General features: G+C 38.5%; 2 long non-coding RNA genes across 3 annotated transcripts; one reads left to right on the forward strand and one right to left on the reverse strand.

Moving 5' to 3' along the window:
• Positions 1-658: 658 nt before the first annotated feature.
• LOC132847633 (uncharacterized) lies at positions 659-6,134 on the forward strand. Its single transcript, XR_009648650.1, has 4 exons — positions 659-778; positions 4,479-4,550; positions 5,612-5,719; positions 6,000-6,134. It is a non-coding gene; the product is annotated as an uncharacterized LOC132847633 (long non-coding RNA).
• A 3,451-nt stretch (positions 6,135-9,585) lies between these two features.
• Positions 9,586-15,127, reverse strand: LOC132847631 (uncharacterized). Of its 2 annotated transcripts, XR_009648649.1 has the most exons (5): positions 15,099-15,127; positions 14,773-14,861; positions 14,417-14,572; positions 13,860-13,952; positions 9,586-10,182 (listed from the first exon to the last, which is right to left on the reverse strand). It is a non-coding gene; the product is annotated as an uncharacterized LOC132847631 (long non-coding RNA). The 2 variants fall into 2 exon arrangements; XR_009648648.1 differs by lacking the exon at positions 9,586-10,182 and having other exon boundaries at positions 13,744-13,952.

The following is a 15,127-nucleotide window of genomic DNA, read 5'->3' on the forward strand; positions in this document are numbered from 1 at the left end:
TAGATTAGGAATAAAACAATGAATAGACTTTTCAGACCTCAGTGAGAAGGAGCAAGCTTCTTTATTGCAGTCAATCAGCCAACTAAATCATTGAGCTCAAGGAAAATTTCAGGAAATTTCCCATTATTTCTCAAGTTGTACCTGAAGCCCCTCATACTCATTTACATAGTTTCTCAAAATCCCCCTTATTGTTTTGATTCATGCCATGTTATTGCTAGTTTTGCTTATGCTTATTTGCTAGCTTGCTAATTTAATTGTTTTTTTTCATGATCTCAGTCTATTATTTCTCATACCGTGCTTTTTTAAGAATTAGTTCCATTATTCCCACTAAAAGTTACTAATTTCTCCTTTTCCTCTTAGTTTCACTGCCTCAATCTCAGCAGGGCTTTCCAAAGAATGCAGCCTGCTCGTCCCACCTCTTCCAAGCAGTCAGCTGGACTTCTATCATCATACCATTACTGACAGCTCTCTTATATGGCAGTCAAGCTCGCCAAGTTTTATGAACATCTCAGTGACACTGAAGTGCCTGAGTGTCTTTTTCATGCTTTCACATATCGTGAGGAAACCCTTTACTTCCAATGAATTGTAACGGGTGAAATGTGTTGTGGCTCCTTTAAGAGCAGAGAGGCATTTTTGGGAACAGTCTGTTTCCAACAGTCTGTGCCGCCGCATTGGAACAGTCTGTTTCCAGCTTCATACTGTTTTGATTTAAACTTGATTTCATTACAATAAGGCACAAAAGAGTCCCTAGGATTACATCTGACTGGACAGTACATAGGTAGACTAACCCCTATCACACGTTAAGGCTTGTCTTGCGTTAGGGTTAATGTATGTCATTTCAGTGTTCTTAGGCTGTTAGCTGTTCTGCGTGCTTGTTCTTGTTCTGTGTTCTTTGTTTACATCTGTCAATTTTGTGCGTAACACTTTTGTTTGTTTTAAACTACTGTACACATAATTAACGTGTATGTTTGTACTGGTTGTGCATCATCTATTTCTCTGCCATTTAACTTTTTGACTCAGTCATGTGTGAAGTGTTGTTAAGTGGAGGTGTTTCTTTTGCTGTGTACGGCAGCCTCTTTATTTGGACGGGGGAAATCTGTAACGGGTGAAATATGTTGTGGCTCCTTTAAGAGCAGAGCGGCATTTTGGGAACAGTCTACCGCCGCATTATTGCATGTGTGCAAGACAGATTATTATTTCTTTATTATTTCTGTTGCTCGTTTTTAAGTTATCTTCTGATTAACAGCATTGCCAGGAGAATAAAGCATGAGTTGTGGAACGCGCCGTGTCTGTGTTTTGGCTGATTTCTGTTGCAACTGGAGTTACGCGAGCTATCCCTTGACCCTGACTGAGCGCGTTACAGAATCCACCCAAACCCCTCTATGTTCAGTTCAGTTCAGTTCACTTTATTTATAAAGCACATTTAAAACAGCCACAGGACTGACCAAAGTGCTGTACAATAACAGGTGTTAATAAATAATAAAAAAAATACATAGAAAAATAAGAAAAAAAATGATATTAAGACAGGAGAAATAATAAAAAGCGAAATAGAATTGAACAATGCAAAAATGCACACTGAAGCACTAAAACAAGCAATAATATAACAATTAGAAACAGTAAGAAGAGAATGAAAAGGAAAACTATAGAAATGCCGAGGAAAAGAGATACGTTTTTAAAAGGGACTTAAAAAGGGACAGAGAGGGTGCTAATCTTAATTCTATTGGCAAATCATGCCAAAGCTGTGGCCCAATTACTGAGAAAGCTCGATCCCCTCTACGCTTGAGTCTAGAAACGGGAACAGAGAGGAGGTTCTGGTTGCCTGATCTTAGCCTTCTGGAAGGGGAGTACGGATGTAATAACTCAGATAGATAAATAGGAGCTTGATTATGCAGGGCCTTAAAAACAAATAAAAGTATTTTAAAACGAATTCTGTAATCAATAGGCAACCAGTGAAGAGTCCTCAGAAGAGGGGTAAAGTGTTCGCTTTTGTGCTTTTTTAGGAGAAATCTGGCAGCAGCATTTTGAACCAATTGTAAACGGTTAATTTGTTTTTTGGCAACACCACAGTATAGAGAGTTACAGTAGTCTAAACGAGATGTGATTAGAGCATGTACTGCCATCTCTATGGTTTTATCAGTTAAAAAGTGCCTGATTTTTGATAAAATGTGTAGCTGATAAAAACTCGATCCAATGACAGCGGAAACTTGTTTATCAAATTTTAAGGACTCGTCTAAGAGAATTCTGATTCCCAGAGAATTCCCAGATTCCGTACCTGCGGAGACCTAAAGACGGAAAGACATCCTAGGTCAGTTTTGGTGACCTTTACACTTTCTGTGGGGCCGAACACTATCACCTCAGTTTTATCTTCATTTAAAAACAGAAAGTTTTGGGCTAGCCAAGCTTTAACTTCATCTAAGCACAGTAAAAGGGATGTAATGGATGAGGGGTCAATCTCCTGCCTCTTCTGCATCTACCCATTCCTTCATGCGTCCCATCTCCCCCACTTCACCAGCCACTCCTTCAGGTCCTCAGGCCCTTCTAGCGCTGTCTATATGACTGTTAATTAAATAATAACTTTATTGTAATTATTTTACATCTTTAATAATTGTAACATACTTTTTTATGATTAATTCTTTATGTTTTAAGACACTTTATATAATAATATTATATTATATATTTCAAACTTTAAGGCATTCTTCAGCTTTGAGATAATTCTAAACAGTAGTTCTAGTATTTAATCTAGCAGTAAGAAGCTTCTATAAGCTTATTTGATAATTATTGATTTAATTTACTAAGTAATTCTATCTATCTATCTATCTATCTATCTATCTATCTATCTATCTATCTATCTATCTATCTATCTAACACAGCATCGCTCACAAAATATTTGGGAGTACTTGGTGTACCAATATCTTGAGATACTGTTGTAACGCCCTCCTTTTGACTCATGGTCTTACTCATGTGATAATTTATTATAGTAAGGAAAGAATTTGTGGTTGACAATAACATGGTTTGTTATTGGGGCTGTACCAAACCCCATGTCTTACCACATATCCTGTTTTTCTCCATGCTGTTTTTCTTCGGCTGTGCAGCTGAGGTTCATATTTTGAAAAAACACAGTTTCTTTATTTATAGAGGATTTTTTTGTGGCTGCCTTTGCTGCTGCATCTGCTTTGGCATTACCCTGTGAAATGGAGTCATCCTTCCTTGTATGTGGTTCAAATTCACATATAGCAATACATTTTGTTCATAGGACTGCATCCAGAAGATCACAAATCAGGCCATTGTACAAAGTAAGGAAACCTATATGTTTCGACAACATGCCAAAATCATGTACTACTCTGAAAGCAAACCTGCTATCACACTAAAAAAAATGATATGTAGGATTTATTTAACTTTTTTATGTCAACTGGTCCCATGTAACTGTGTGCTGTTGATTTTAAGTAACATTATCTATTTCAGTAAGCTTAAGTTTTGTATATAAAGTTAATGCAATCTTGTTTAGTTGAATCAGATTAATAATCTTGTTTTTATTTTAAACTATTAACTCAAATTAGTTCAACTGAATTATATTTTTACATTCAACCAAAATAAAATACAGTTTTTTGCTTTGCATTACTTTATTTACTCAGTGCATTTTTAAAATTTACACATTTTTAACAGATTTGTACAACATCTGTACACTGTGAACACTGTCTCACTCTTTACTCCTATTGCAACTTAAAAATACTGTAAGGTTTAATTCTACACATTTTTAACAAGAATAATATGTGAAAAATCTTGTGCAGTCAGTGCCTCCTTTAAATTGGGAAAAAAAGCATTTATTTAAAAGATCAATAATGAAAAAAAGTTTAACATGGTCAGTCCTGGAACAAATGTACTGTAACAAGCCAACAGTGTAACATCATTGAGGAAACATAAGTATCACCTATTGAACCTTACCTCAAGTTAATACTTACAAAAGAAGTTTATTTTTCAGGACATGGACCTTGTTTGACAGCTTGTTGGCATCTAGCTCCATAAAAAGCTTTTGAAATGTTTCAAATGTGTATTTCAAGTCTTGCAGGTAGGCCAGGTTTAATCCATAAATTAGACCAAGCATCAAAAAACATGCATTGGCAACATTGATTAGGTTTTCAAGTATTTTGATGCCTTCTGTTATGTCTTTGGGAGAATATAATGAGGCATTCAGTTAAGGATGACACACATACGGACTTAACCTGACTGCTCTTTTACTCACACGTGCCAGAGAGAACACCGGAACACATACGCAGTATGCTTACTTTTCCCCAGGGCTGTTTGTGTATAACAACTTCTATGGCTTAATATTAGCGTATACCCTCGGTCTACCCACTGGTTTTGCTGCTTAAAACGTCCATAATTTACCCTTGTCTTTTCTTCCCCTTTAACTGCATCACATTTTTTAACTTGCAAAACTTTGTTGTAATTGGTTCATTTTTATTTGAATTCTGCCACAGCTGTTGTGTACCAACTTCACAGAGCGTTTACAGGGATTAGAGGAAGGTCAGTCTAACTGACTATTTTGGAAGGTAACTAAATGAACTAAACTATACCACATAGCACATAGTACCTTACATGTTGGGTGTTGATCTGTCAGCCATCAGAAAACTGTTTATTTTCATAACCTGTGTGTCTTCAATTACTGTGTTAAGAAGATTTGAATTCTGATTTCTAATCATTACATGTTTTGATATAGTGTCCAGAGTAAAAGAAGCAGTGTAGGCCACTTCTGCTCCAATTTATTAGAACAGTCAGAAGCAGAGTCCAGCACAGGCCATTATCAGAGCAGCACAGCACAGACCTCCAGCACAGGCCAAAGTCAGAGCAGCACAGCCCAGACCTCCAGCACAGGCCAAAGCCAGACCAGCATAGCCCAGACCTCCCGCACAGGTCTCTCTAAAGAAAAAAACTAAATTCAGTTCATGACCTCTTTAATAACTGAAAGAGTAGAAAAGCATTGTATAGTTTATTATATAATAATACTACCTAAAAACACCTCTGTGGTTAACCCTGCTGTATGTCAGGAAGACAGTGAGTACTTACCCACTACTGTTGTAGGATTTATGAACCATCCTAAGTATTATATAGCAGTTGCATAAACTGCTTAGACTAGTCCTACAAGTTAATCATTACATGTTTGACTCGTCATAACTTCATAACTTTAAGCTGGTTACATAAAGATAGATTGGTCTAATTTGAATCCAAAAAGTAAGGCTGATTTAAAAAAAAAGTTAAGTAAGGCTAATTACTAGTTGGTTAGACTAGTTCTTAAGACTAAACATAGTGGCTATGTTTATACAACTGGCCCCTGTAGTGCAGAGAGATTAGCATGTGTTTTTCACAGAGAACCATCTGATTATTAAACACATGCAAAAACTTGTACTTTTGTAGTTAATGTTTAGCTCAAACCGTAATCTTGAGTTAATTTGACATGACTAAAACATAAAGCTTATCTATTATTTTTGTAAATTAATCAGAATTGCAGTTGTTAACATTGAGCTGGTTGTATTCATTATTATGCAGTTTATAATAGTGCATAAAGTATGCTTTATCTTGAAATTGTGGGTGCTGAGGTCATGTTTTTGTTTAGGCCCTGGCATACCATGTACTGATGATTGGCCAAATGTTTGGAGTAAAAGCCAATGGGAGGCTTTTATAACAAAGAACCCTTGTTTGGGGTGCAAGAACAACAAGCTTGGTATGTCATTGTTTTATTCGTCATGAATTCACATGATCTTTTAATTCATTTTTTCACCATTGGTAAAATGATAGCAGACACTGTTGGCTTCCAGCTAAATAAATTAATATTAAATATCTTTAAGTACTACAGCATAACAGGTTATATTTAAGGTTTAGAACACTTGTTTGCTTTTTTATTCTTCTTTTTAAGAATTAATTTTCGGCACCACCATGAAAATCAACAAAGTAATCAATTAAACAGCATGAAACTAATTTAGTGGGTATTTTATCCATTACAGGATGCCTGGTCTGCTCTAATGCAGGATCAAGAGGGGTCTTCAAAGAACAAGGTGTACAAGTTTCCATAGAGTGGGCTATATTTCAAATTCAAGGTTCCAACAATGAAAACAGAGACATTATTTTATTAAGGAACAAAATCAAAATACATTTTTGCTCAAAAGCACATGCTCTTGCTGAAAAGAGAGACAACTTGAAGAAAAATGATGTGCTGGGAAAAAATGTGGATGCAATGAACATGTCATTACTTAAAGAGACTTAGTGTTTAGAACCGCATACTACCTTGCCAAAAATAATTGTCCCTTCACAGATCATGAAGCACTGTTAGAACTCCAGCAGCTGAATGGAGTCAAAATGGGACAAATGCTGCACTCCCATTTCAGTGCTACCAACATTATTGAACACATTGCAAAAGAAATGCTGTGTTCAGTTGTGAACAACATTGTTATCTCCTCTAGCAAATTAGTTGTGCTCATAGATGAGTCATCCACCTTGAGTAGAAAAGCCACCATGATTGTCAACATCAAAGCCTCTGTGCTAGGTGAACCACCAGAGTTTATATTTCTTGATCTAGTGGAACTTCAAGACCAGACATCAGAAGGAATAATTAATGCTTTATTGAGTTGCCTAATAAAAGCAGGATTCACAGAAGAGTGGCTAAAACAAAACTGGGTGTCCTTTGTCTCAAATGGTGCGAGTGTTATGGTGGGCAAGCATTCTGGAGTGTCAACCAAATTGAAAATGAGATTTCCAAAACTGCTCACTTGGCACTGCATGAATCATAGGCTAGAACTGGCGGTTTCTGATACTGTAGCTAAAGTTATTGCTATCAATCACTTTAAAATCTTCGTTGAAAAATTGCACAACATCTATAGCAAGTCAAACAAAAACCAGAGAGAGCTTTTAAAATCAGTGACTGAGGTTGGAACTCGGGTTGTCAAAATTGGACGAATCTTAGATGTTAGATGGGTTGCCAGCAGTTTTCCGACTGTTCGGGTCTGGACATCTTTTACTGCCCTTGTCAGACACTTTGAAAAAGCCTCCAGTGATGACCAGAGGAAATGCACCGAGAGACAGACATACAGAGGCTGATGTGACAGACTTAAAAGTCCAGAATTTCTTTGTGATCTTGGTTTGATGTATAATGCCTTACATGAACTGTCCATTGTCTCTGAGGAACTGCAAGCTCAAAATATGACTCTACTCAGAGCAGATCTTCTCGTGAAATGAGCAATCAGGGTTTTAGCATAATTTAAAACTCAACCAGGGGAGAAACTTTGAGATGCCCTGAAGGCAAAAGATCGTGGCACATTCAAAGATGTGCACTTGAAGTCCATCAACACTGAAGAATTCTTGCAAAGACTAATCAAAAGTCTACAGAAACGTCTTCCTTTTGAAGAAGAAATTCTCAACGATCTCAGCATTCCTGGACACAAACAGGTGGCCATCGGAGCCTGGCATTCGTTATGGTAAAGCAGAGATTTTTAGGCTCTGTGGATGCTTTAATTCGTGCCCTGACCAGGCCATTAGGGGAATGAGAGACTTAATTGAATCTCCCCAAACTGAATCTCACAATTTGAAAGCCCTTAAGAACTGTATGCAGACCTTTCCTGTCAGCACAGCAGAATGCGAAAGATGTTTCACGGGCAATTCCGACTTTCGGTACTTGATGTTATAGGTGTGAGCTGATAACAACAAGGCCCAACTTTGCATCCTACTGGCAGCAAGAGCGGGAATGCCATGGTGTGGACCAAATATTGCAGTGAGTGGGCGATGATCGGTCAGCAGCGTGTATTTCCTTCCAAAAATATACTGATAAAACATACTCACTCCAAACACAATGCTCAATGCTTCTCGCTCAATCTGAGCATAGTTTGCTTCTGCTTTGCTCAGACTCCTGGAAGCAAACGCGATTGGCCTCTCTTGACCATTGGGCATGATGTGGGACAAGACAGCTCCCACACCATATGGGGAAGCATCGCAGGCCAGCTGGATAGGAAGAGCAGGGTCAAAATGAGTGAGTGCATTTGACATTAAAAGTGACTCCTTTGCTTTACTGAATGAATCCTGGCATTCAGAGGTCCACTTCCAATTATTTTCATGACATAACAGTTTGTGCAGAGGTTTCAACAGCGTAGCAATATTTGGAATGAAACGGCCATAATAGTTAAGTAAGCCGAGAAAAAACGTAACTGGCTGACATTTATGGGTACTGGAGCATCCACAACCTTAACTTTGGATGGGGACATATGCAGACCAGAGGCATCAATGACTTGGCCTAAGTATTCGACTGCAAACTGGAAAAATTCACATTTATCCTTGCGCACTCTTAATCCGTATTCTTTCAGCCTCACAGGGGTAGCATCCAGGTGTTGTAAGTGCGACTCTTCATCTGTGCCAGTCACTAGAATGTCAACTAGATAACACACAACTCCTGGAATCCCCACTAGAATGGCAAATGTTTGTACAAAATTAGCCCTTTGTGTGTATTAATGGTGAGAAGTTTTCTGGACTGTTCCTCAACATGCAACTGTAGGTATGCTTGGTTGAGGTCGATTTTGCTGAATCTTTGTCCTCCTGTCAACCCAGCAAAGAGGTCATTAATGTGAGGCAAAGGGTATTGTTCTGCTGACAACACTGGATTTTCAGTAACTTTACAATCCCCACAGATCCTTATGCCTCCATCCTTCTTTATAACTGGAACAATAGGCATTGCCCACTAACTCACATTGACTCTTTCCAGCACTCCATCCTTCACAAGTTCATCCAAGCTCGCCTCTACTTTAGGTTTGAGTGCATATGGCAGGGGCTGGGACTTTAAAAACTTTGGATGGCTTCCCTGTTCCATTGTCAATTTCACTGTGATTTCTTCCATGCTGCCTAACCCCTGTTTGAAAACTTCACTGTGTTTTTCAAGGACACCTTTGAGGTCCAGGGTTTTAGGTGTCATCATATATATGGCCGGCCAGTCTACACAGCCTGCGCAGAGCTCAAGCACGGCTTCTCTTCTGTGTTCTAGTCACTGTAGATGTAAAGGAGACTCTCAATACATGTGACTATCAACTCCACACTTTCAATACAATGATTCCAAAAGTATTGGCCCCCAGTCAATATATTTACTACACCTCTATCTATCTATCTATCTATCTATCTATCTATCTATCTATCTATCTATCTATCTATCTATCTATCTATTGTTCATTCAACATTAAGAATTGCACGTACTGTTCTATGCAGTATAATAATAAGTAGAATCCCATAATGAATGCAGTATGGACATGAAATGTCCAAACCCACTTTAGCCACTTTTGTCCAAAAGTATTGGCACCCCACCAGGTATTCTGATGACGACACTCGACACCACGTGACGTCACGTGTAGCCCCGCCTTCAAAATAAGCAAAATCAAAAAGTTAGCACAGCATATCATATATCAAATTCAATATAGTGAGGGGAACTGCCTCACGTGTATTCTGGTCACGTCACTTGACGTCACGTGATGTCACGTGAAAATCAATAATTAGCACAAAATGGAAATGTGTCATATCAAAACACAGCACGATTAGGGGAACTGCCTCACATGTATTCTGGTCACGTCATTTGATGTCACATGAAGTCACATGAAAAACGAAAATTGGCACAACATGGACATGTGACATATCAAAACACTACTTCCCCACGATGAGGGGAACTGCCTCACGTGCAGAGCTGATCCTGACCTCCCTGGGGCCCTAAGCAAAATTCTGCTAAGGGGCCCTCCTACCTGACCCATGAGCCATGTAAACCATTTGCCACACATTCGCCAAAAATTTGCCACACTTGACACCCCACTGCTCCCACTACAAACCTCCCTTCTTTTAAAAATGTTTGCGCCATCTCTTGGTCAAAGACTAAAACAATACAGAATTGAATCAGGTATAAACAAATCTTTATTGAATTGAATATTTTAAATAGAATTTTGAATTGAATATTAGTATAATATAATTTATTATATTAGTATAAGAATAATTTTAAGTGAATATTAACATCTTAAATAAGCAATAAATACTAAAATATAACAAAATAAGAAAATAATATAAAAAGAAATTGAACACAGCTTTGGATTTTGGGATTAACTTTGGTTCCCTCTACAGTTTGGGCATTTTCAGCATTGTGGACACCAGTCTATTTGGACTGTCTGGAAGAAACTGAAAAAGTATTTCACATAGTTAGTTATGCAGTCATTAAAACAAATGCACTTTGGTCATACAATCTTACTACATGTTACTATGCTTGTAAGTGTAGTATGTAAGTGTGTAAACATTTAAATGTTTGAATCAAAAATCTTACTATCAAAATATTCCTATTCTGCACTTTCTTGAGGCAAAATCATCAATGATGGCATCCTGATTTATGCTCATGATGGCCAGTCATGATATATGCTCATGATGGCCAGTCCACTTAAACGTTCCTGTGACATGGAAGACCTCAGGTAGCTTTTGATGAGCTTTAGTTTTGAAAAGCTCCTCTCTGTTGATGCTACTGTTACTGGTAGTGTGACTGCAAATCTTAGGACTATCCAAAGGTTACGATAGAGTTCCTCCAGGTGTTTCTCACAGAGAAAGGAAAGCAGCTCCATGGCAGTCATTTTATCTGATGGCAGATCATGTAAATTCTGAATCTTGTGTGCCAGATCCATTCCACTGATGTCACGGTCATCTCTGAAGGTTAGAGTGTTTTGAACTTCCATGCAATGAGCCTTTAAAGATTCACTGGACACCCGAGTCAGTGCTGAAGTTCAGCAGCACTCCATATTTGGTTTTCACCTGGTTGAGTGTTTGAAATCTCTCATCCATGGACGTCACAGCAGAGTCGACCACAATGTTGAAGAAGATGACTTCAAGGTTTTTCAGTGCATCAGTCACTGATTTATAAGGAGCCTCGTAGCTAAAATGCCTCTTGCTTTTTCTCAGTCTCTTCTCTTTCAGAACAGCCTCAACATTCATTTCTTCACAAATGCTTTTGGTTTTTGTCTGGGCCTCAGAGAATCCAGTTTCCTGAATAGGTAGGTCTTCAACCACCGCTTGAAAATAGCCAGTGACTCAGCTGTACGGACCTCTAGGGGAAGTTCATTCCACCACATTGGTGCCAGAACAGAGAATAGTCTTGTAGTATACTCTTGTAGTATGGTCCATTTTTGGCTTTGTAGGCCAGCATCAGTGTTTTGAATCTGATGCGTGCAGCTACCGGAGACCAGTGGAGGGATCGCAGCAGCGGGGTGGTATGCGAGAACTTTGACAGGTTGAAAACAAGCCGGGCAGCTGCATTTTGGATCATTTGCAGAGGACGGATTGCATTCATAGGTAGACCTGCCAGTAGTGCATTGCAGTAATCCAGTCTAGAAATGACAAGAAACTGAACAAGTACCTGAGCAGCCTGTGTGGACAAAAATGGCCGAATCTTTCTAATGTTGTAGAGAAGAAACCAACATGAGCGAGTCACATTAGCAACATGAGAGGAAAAGGACAGCTGATTGTCCATGGTTACCCCAAGGTTGCGAGCTGTGGCTGAAGGGGAGATCAGATCATTGTGCAAGGATATAGCAAGATCATGACCTGGGGATGAATCACCTGGTATGAACAGCAGTTCAGTTTTGCTAGGATTGAGCTTTAACTGATGAGCAGTCATCCATGATGAAATTTCTGCCAGACATGCTGAAATCCGGTCAGAAGCTGTGGCATCTGAGGGTGGGAAAGAGAAGATAAGTTGTGTATCATCAGCATAGCAGTGGTAAGAGAACCCATGTGAGGAAATAACTTCACCAAGAGAGTGAGTATACAGGGAGAAAAGAAGAGGACCAAGTACTGAGCCCTCTGGGACGCCAGTCTGCGTGGAACAGATGTCACTCCCCTCCATGTTACCTGATATGAGCTTCCTTTCAGGTAGGAAGCAAACCATTCTCAAGCTGATCCGCAAATCCCAAGTCTCCTGAGGGTGGATAAGAGAGTCTTGTGGTTGACCGTATCAAACACTGCTGAAAGGTCAAGGAGGATAAGGACGGATGACAGTTTGGCTGATCTAGCAGCATGTAGTTTAGTGGAATGAGCTGCTTTAAAGCCAGACTGGTTGGAATCTTGGAGGTTGTTCTGTGAGAGATAGACAGACAGTTGATTATAGACAATGCATTCAAGAATTTTTGAAAGAAATGAGAGAAGTGATACCGTTCTGTAGTTACTGATGTCTGATGGATCCAGAGCAGGTTTCTTTAGGATGGGAATAACCCTTGCTCCCTTGAAAGTAGTTGGTACCTGACCAGATGCTATGGATCTATTGATGATAGTGGAAATGAAGGGCAGAAGGTCTTGCGAGATGGTCTGGAGCATAGTGGGAGGGAGTGGATCCAATGGGCAGCTGGTAGGATTGCAAGACTGGATGAGTTGTAAAATCTCTTCTGCTGCTACAGTTGAGAAATGCGACAACAAAGGTGTAGGGGAATCCATACTCTGAGATGTAAGTGCAGTTGGGGCTGAAGTGAAGGTCCGGCAGATTTCCTCAATCTTCTCCTGGTAGAAAGAAGCAAAGTCTTCTGCAGTCAGGGAGGATGAAGAAGGTGGTGCCGGGGGGTTGAGCAGAGAAGAGATGATGTTGTGGAATTTCCGAGGGTCATGTGAGGAAGCTTCAAGCTTTTCCTTGTAGAAGGAAGTCTTGGCAGAAGTCACATCTGAGGAGAACTTGGCAAGAAGTGTTCGGTAAGAATCAAGATCTGCATCAAGTTGTGATTTCTTCCACTTTCTATTAATTCAACCTCTTTTAAGAAGTTTCCATTATCTGGTTGGAAGAGTTTGTCCGATGAACCCCTGAATGCTAGGTTTCTTTCAGCCAGAGACTGTGTGATACTTATTAAATTTGTAAGAACAACCCGCCATCTCTTTCTTTCTGCCTCAAAAATTGTCATTTGTATATGGTCAAGAGTCTGTCAAGTTCTCTCCACTTAATTATGTTGTTTGTGTGTCCATAACTACCCTCATAATGTTTCAGAATGGCGTTGATGTTTGACCAGTCATTTACACCTTCCTTTATTATTTTGTAGTCTTTTGCAGAAAAGAGCTTACAGCAAAAACAATACACAGCATTGTTTTTGATAGAGTATGAAAGCCAGCTCCTGGGAATTTTTTCCCCATTTGACAGATGTCTCTGTAATAAGCCTGAATGGAACCCTCTTCTAGACTTGTCTTTAGGGTAAGAAAAATCCATTACTGGTTTGAATGGACCTCTGATTCTGGAGGCGGGGTCTTGCGTAATTTGCGGGGCCCTACGCAACTTGCGTAGTGAGCGTATAGGGCCGATCAGCTCTGCTCACGTATATTCTGGTCACGTTACGTGATGTCACGTGAAAATAAAAAAAATTGCACAACATTGACATGTGACATATCAAAATGCTCAGCCCAATGAGGGGAACTCCCTTAAGAGTATTCAGATGACATCACATGCTTGTCTCCACTTGCCTCCAAATGTTTTGCACCCTAGCTTTCTGTCCACTCGCCTCCAAAAAGCACTGGCCTTTGCGAATACTTGCCTCGTCAAAGCCAACATCAAAGTTTGTCGCGACGAACTTTACAAATCTAGTTATGTTGGCTTTGTAGAAGTTATAAGTTTATTATTATTATTATTATTATTATTATTATTATTATTATTATTATTATTATTATTATTATTAATAATAAGTTTATCAAGAGTAACTCCTCCTAGGGCTTTCAAGCCACATGCACCAAATTCAGATATGTTGTAGAGCCTGGTCTAAACAAATACAAAAATATGTAATTACATAAAATCCAGGTAAAACGGGGAATTGGTATTAGAGATATTTTTAACAGGATTCAATTACCATGTACCCCTTCACAAGGTTTGAGGGGTCTTCATTCACATAAACAACGAGGGCTTTTAGGATGCATTCACGTCTTTTTTCGATGGAGACATCCTTAAAAGTGTGACAAAAAAGCCATTATTAGCAGTTTGCTTATTCACAATTGCAATTTCTTTTTTATTTTGTCTTAATGTTGTTCTAATTGTAGATGCATAAATCCCAACTCTGATGCTGCTGAAAAATATGGTAAAGCTATACACAAGCCTTGAACTTAAAACAGTTTACAATTTTTTTAAGAGTTCAGATGCAATACTCTCTAAATTAACTTTTTTTTTACTAAGGTGGCTTATAGTGGGTTTTGCATTTGAACTCAGATATATGCCAGACTTTAGATGCATTTCACAGATGAAAAAAAAATATATAATTCAGCCATTATTTATCTTACCTTAACCATTATTACCTTTAGCATTTTAATTGAGAGAAAAAAAACATGGTTTCATAACATGAGGCTGAGTGCATAATAACTGAAAGAGAGGGAAATATTGATAGATATAAAATGATGAGTTTAGATAACATACCTGATCCATAACTGACAGGATGTTGTTGATCCTCTGTGCTGCTGCTCCTCTTTTCTTTCTGAAAACACTGATTAGCTGAGTTGAGAAATGATCAAGCTGACTCATGAATTTGGACACCAAAAAGATTGTTGTAATCCTACTGAATTCCACAGACACCTAATACAGTTTTAAAACAACAAATCGCTATAGTTAGTGTTACATTTGCGACAGTCCTTACAGTGTTATAATATACTAACAGTATGTCTTCACCAACACTTACAGATCACATACAACATTACCACAAATGAACCAACCAAATAATAATCCAATAATAAACAACCATATAATTAATTATAGCTGACGTTACAGAGACTTACCTCTGGCTTATTAAAGAGGGCTGGACATCTGTTCTTTAATTCACCAATGAAAGGCAAATCTTCGACCACTTCATGCTAACCCTGGCCATCTGTTTACACATAAATGGGGAAACTGCTACTATTTATGGGATAATTTATATTATATCAAAGTGCAAAAAGTGCAAAATATTACATAGGAACAAAAACGGAATGCAGAGTAACTAATAATAATGTAAAAACAAAGTAAAAAACACATGTGAAATACATCTGGAAATTATGTAATCTGTAATTCACAATTCTAATCTTTGAAAATTTCAATATAAATGCAAGTAAGTAAAGTATCTTACTTGTGTCTCCGCATGAACACAAAACGAAC

This window comes from Tachysurus vachellii, chromosome 6 (assembly GCF_030014155.1).
Source record: "Tachysurus vachellii isolate PV-2020 chromosome 6, HZAU_Pvac_v1, whole genome shotgun sequence".
Classification (NCBI taxonomy): Eukaryota; Metazoa; Chordata; class Actinopteri; order Siluriformes; family Bagridae; genus Tachysurus; species Tachysurus vachellii.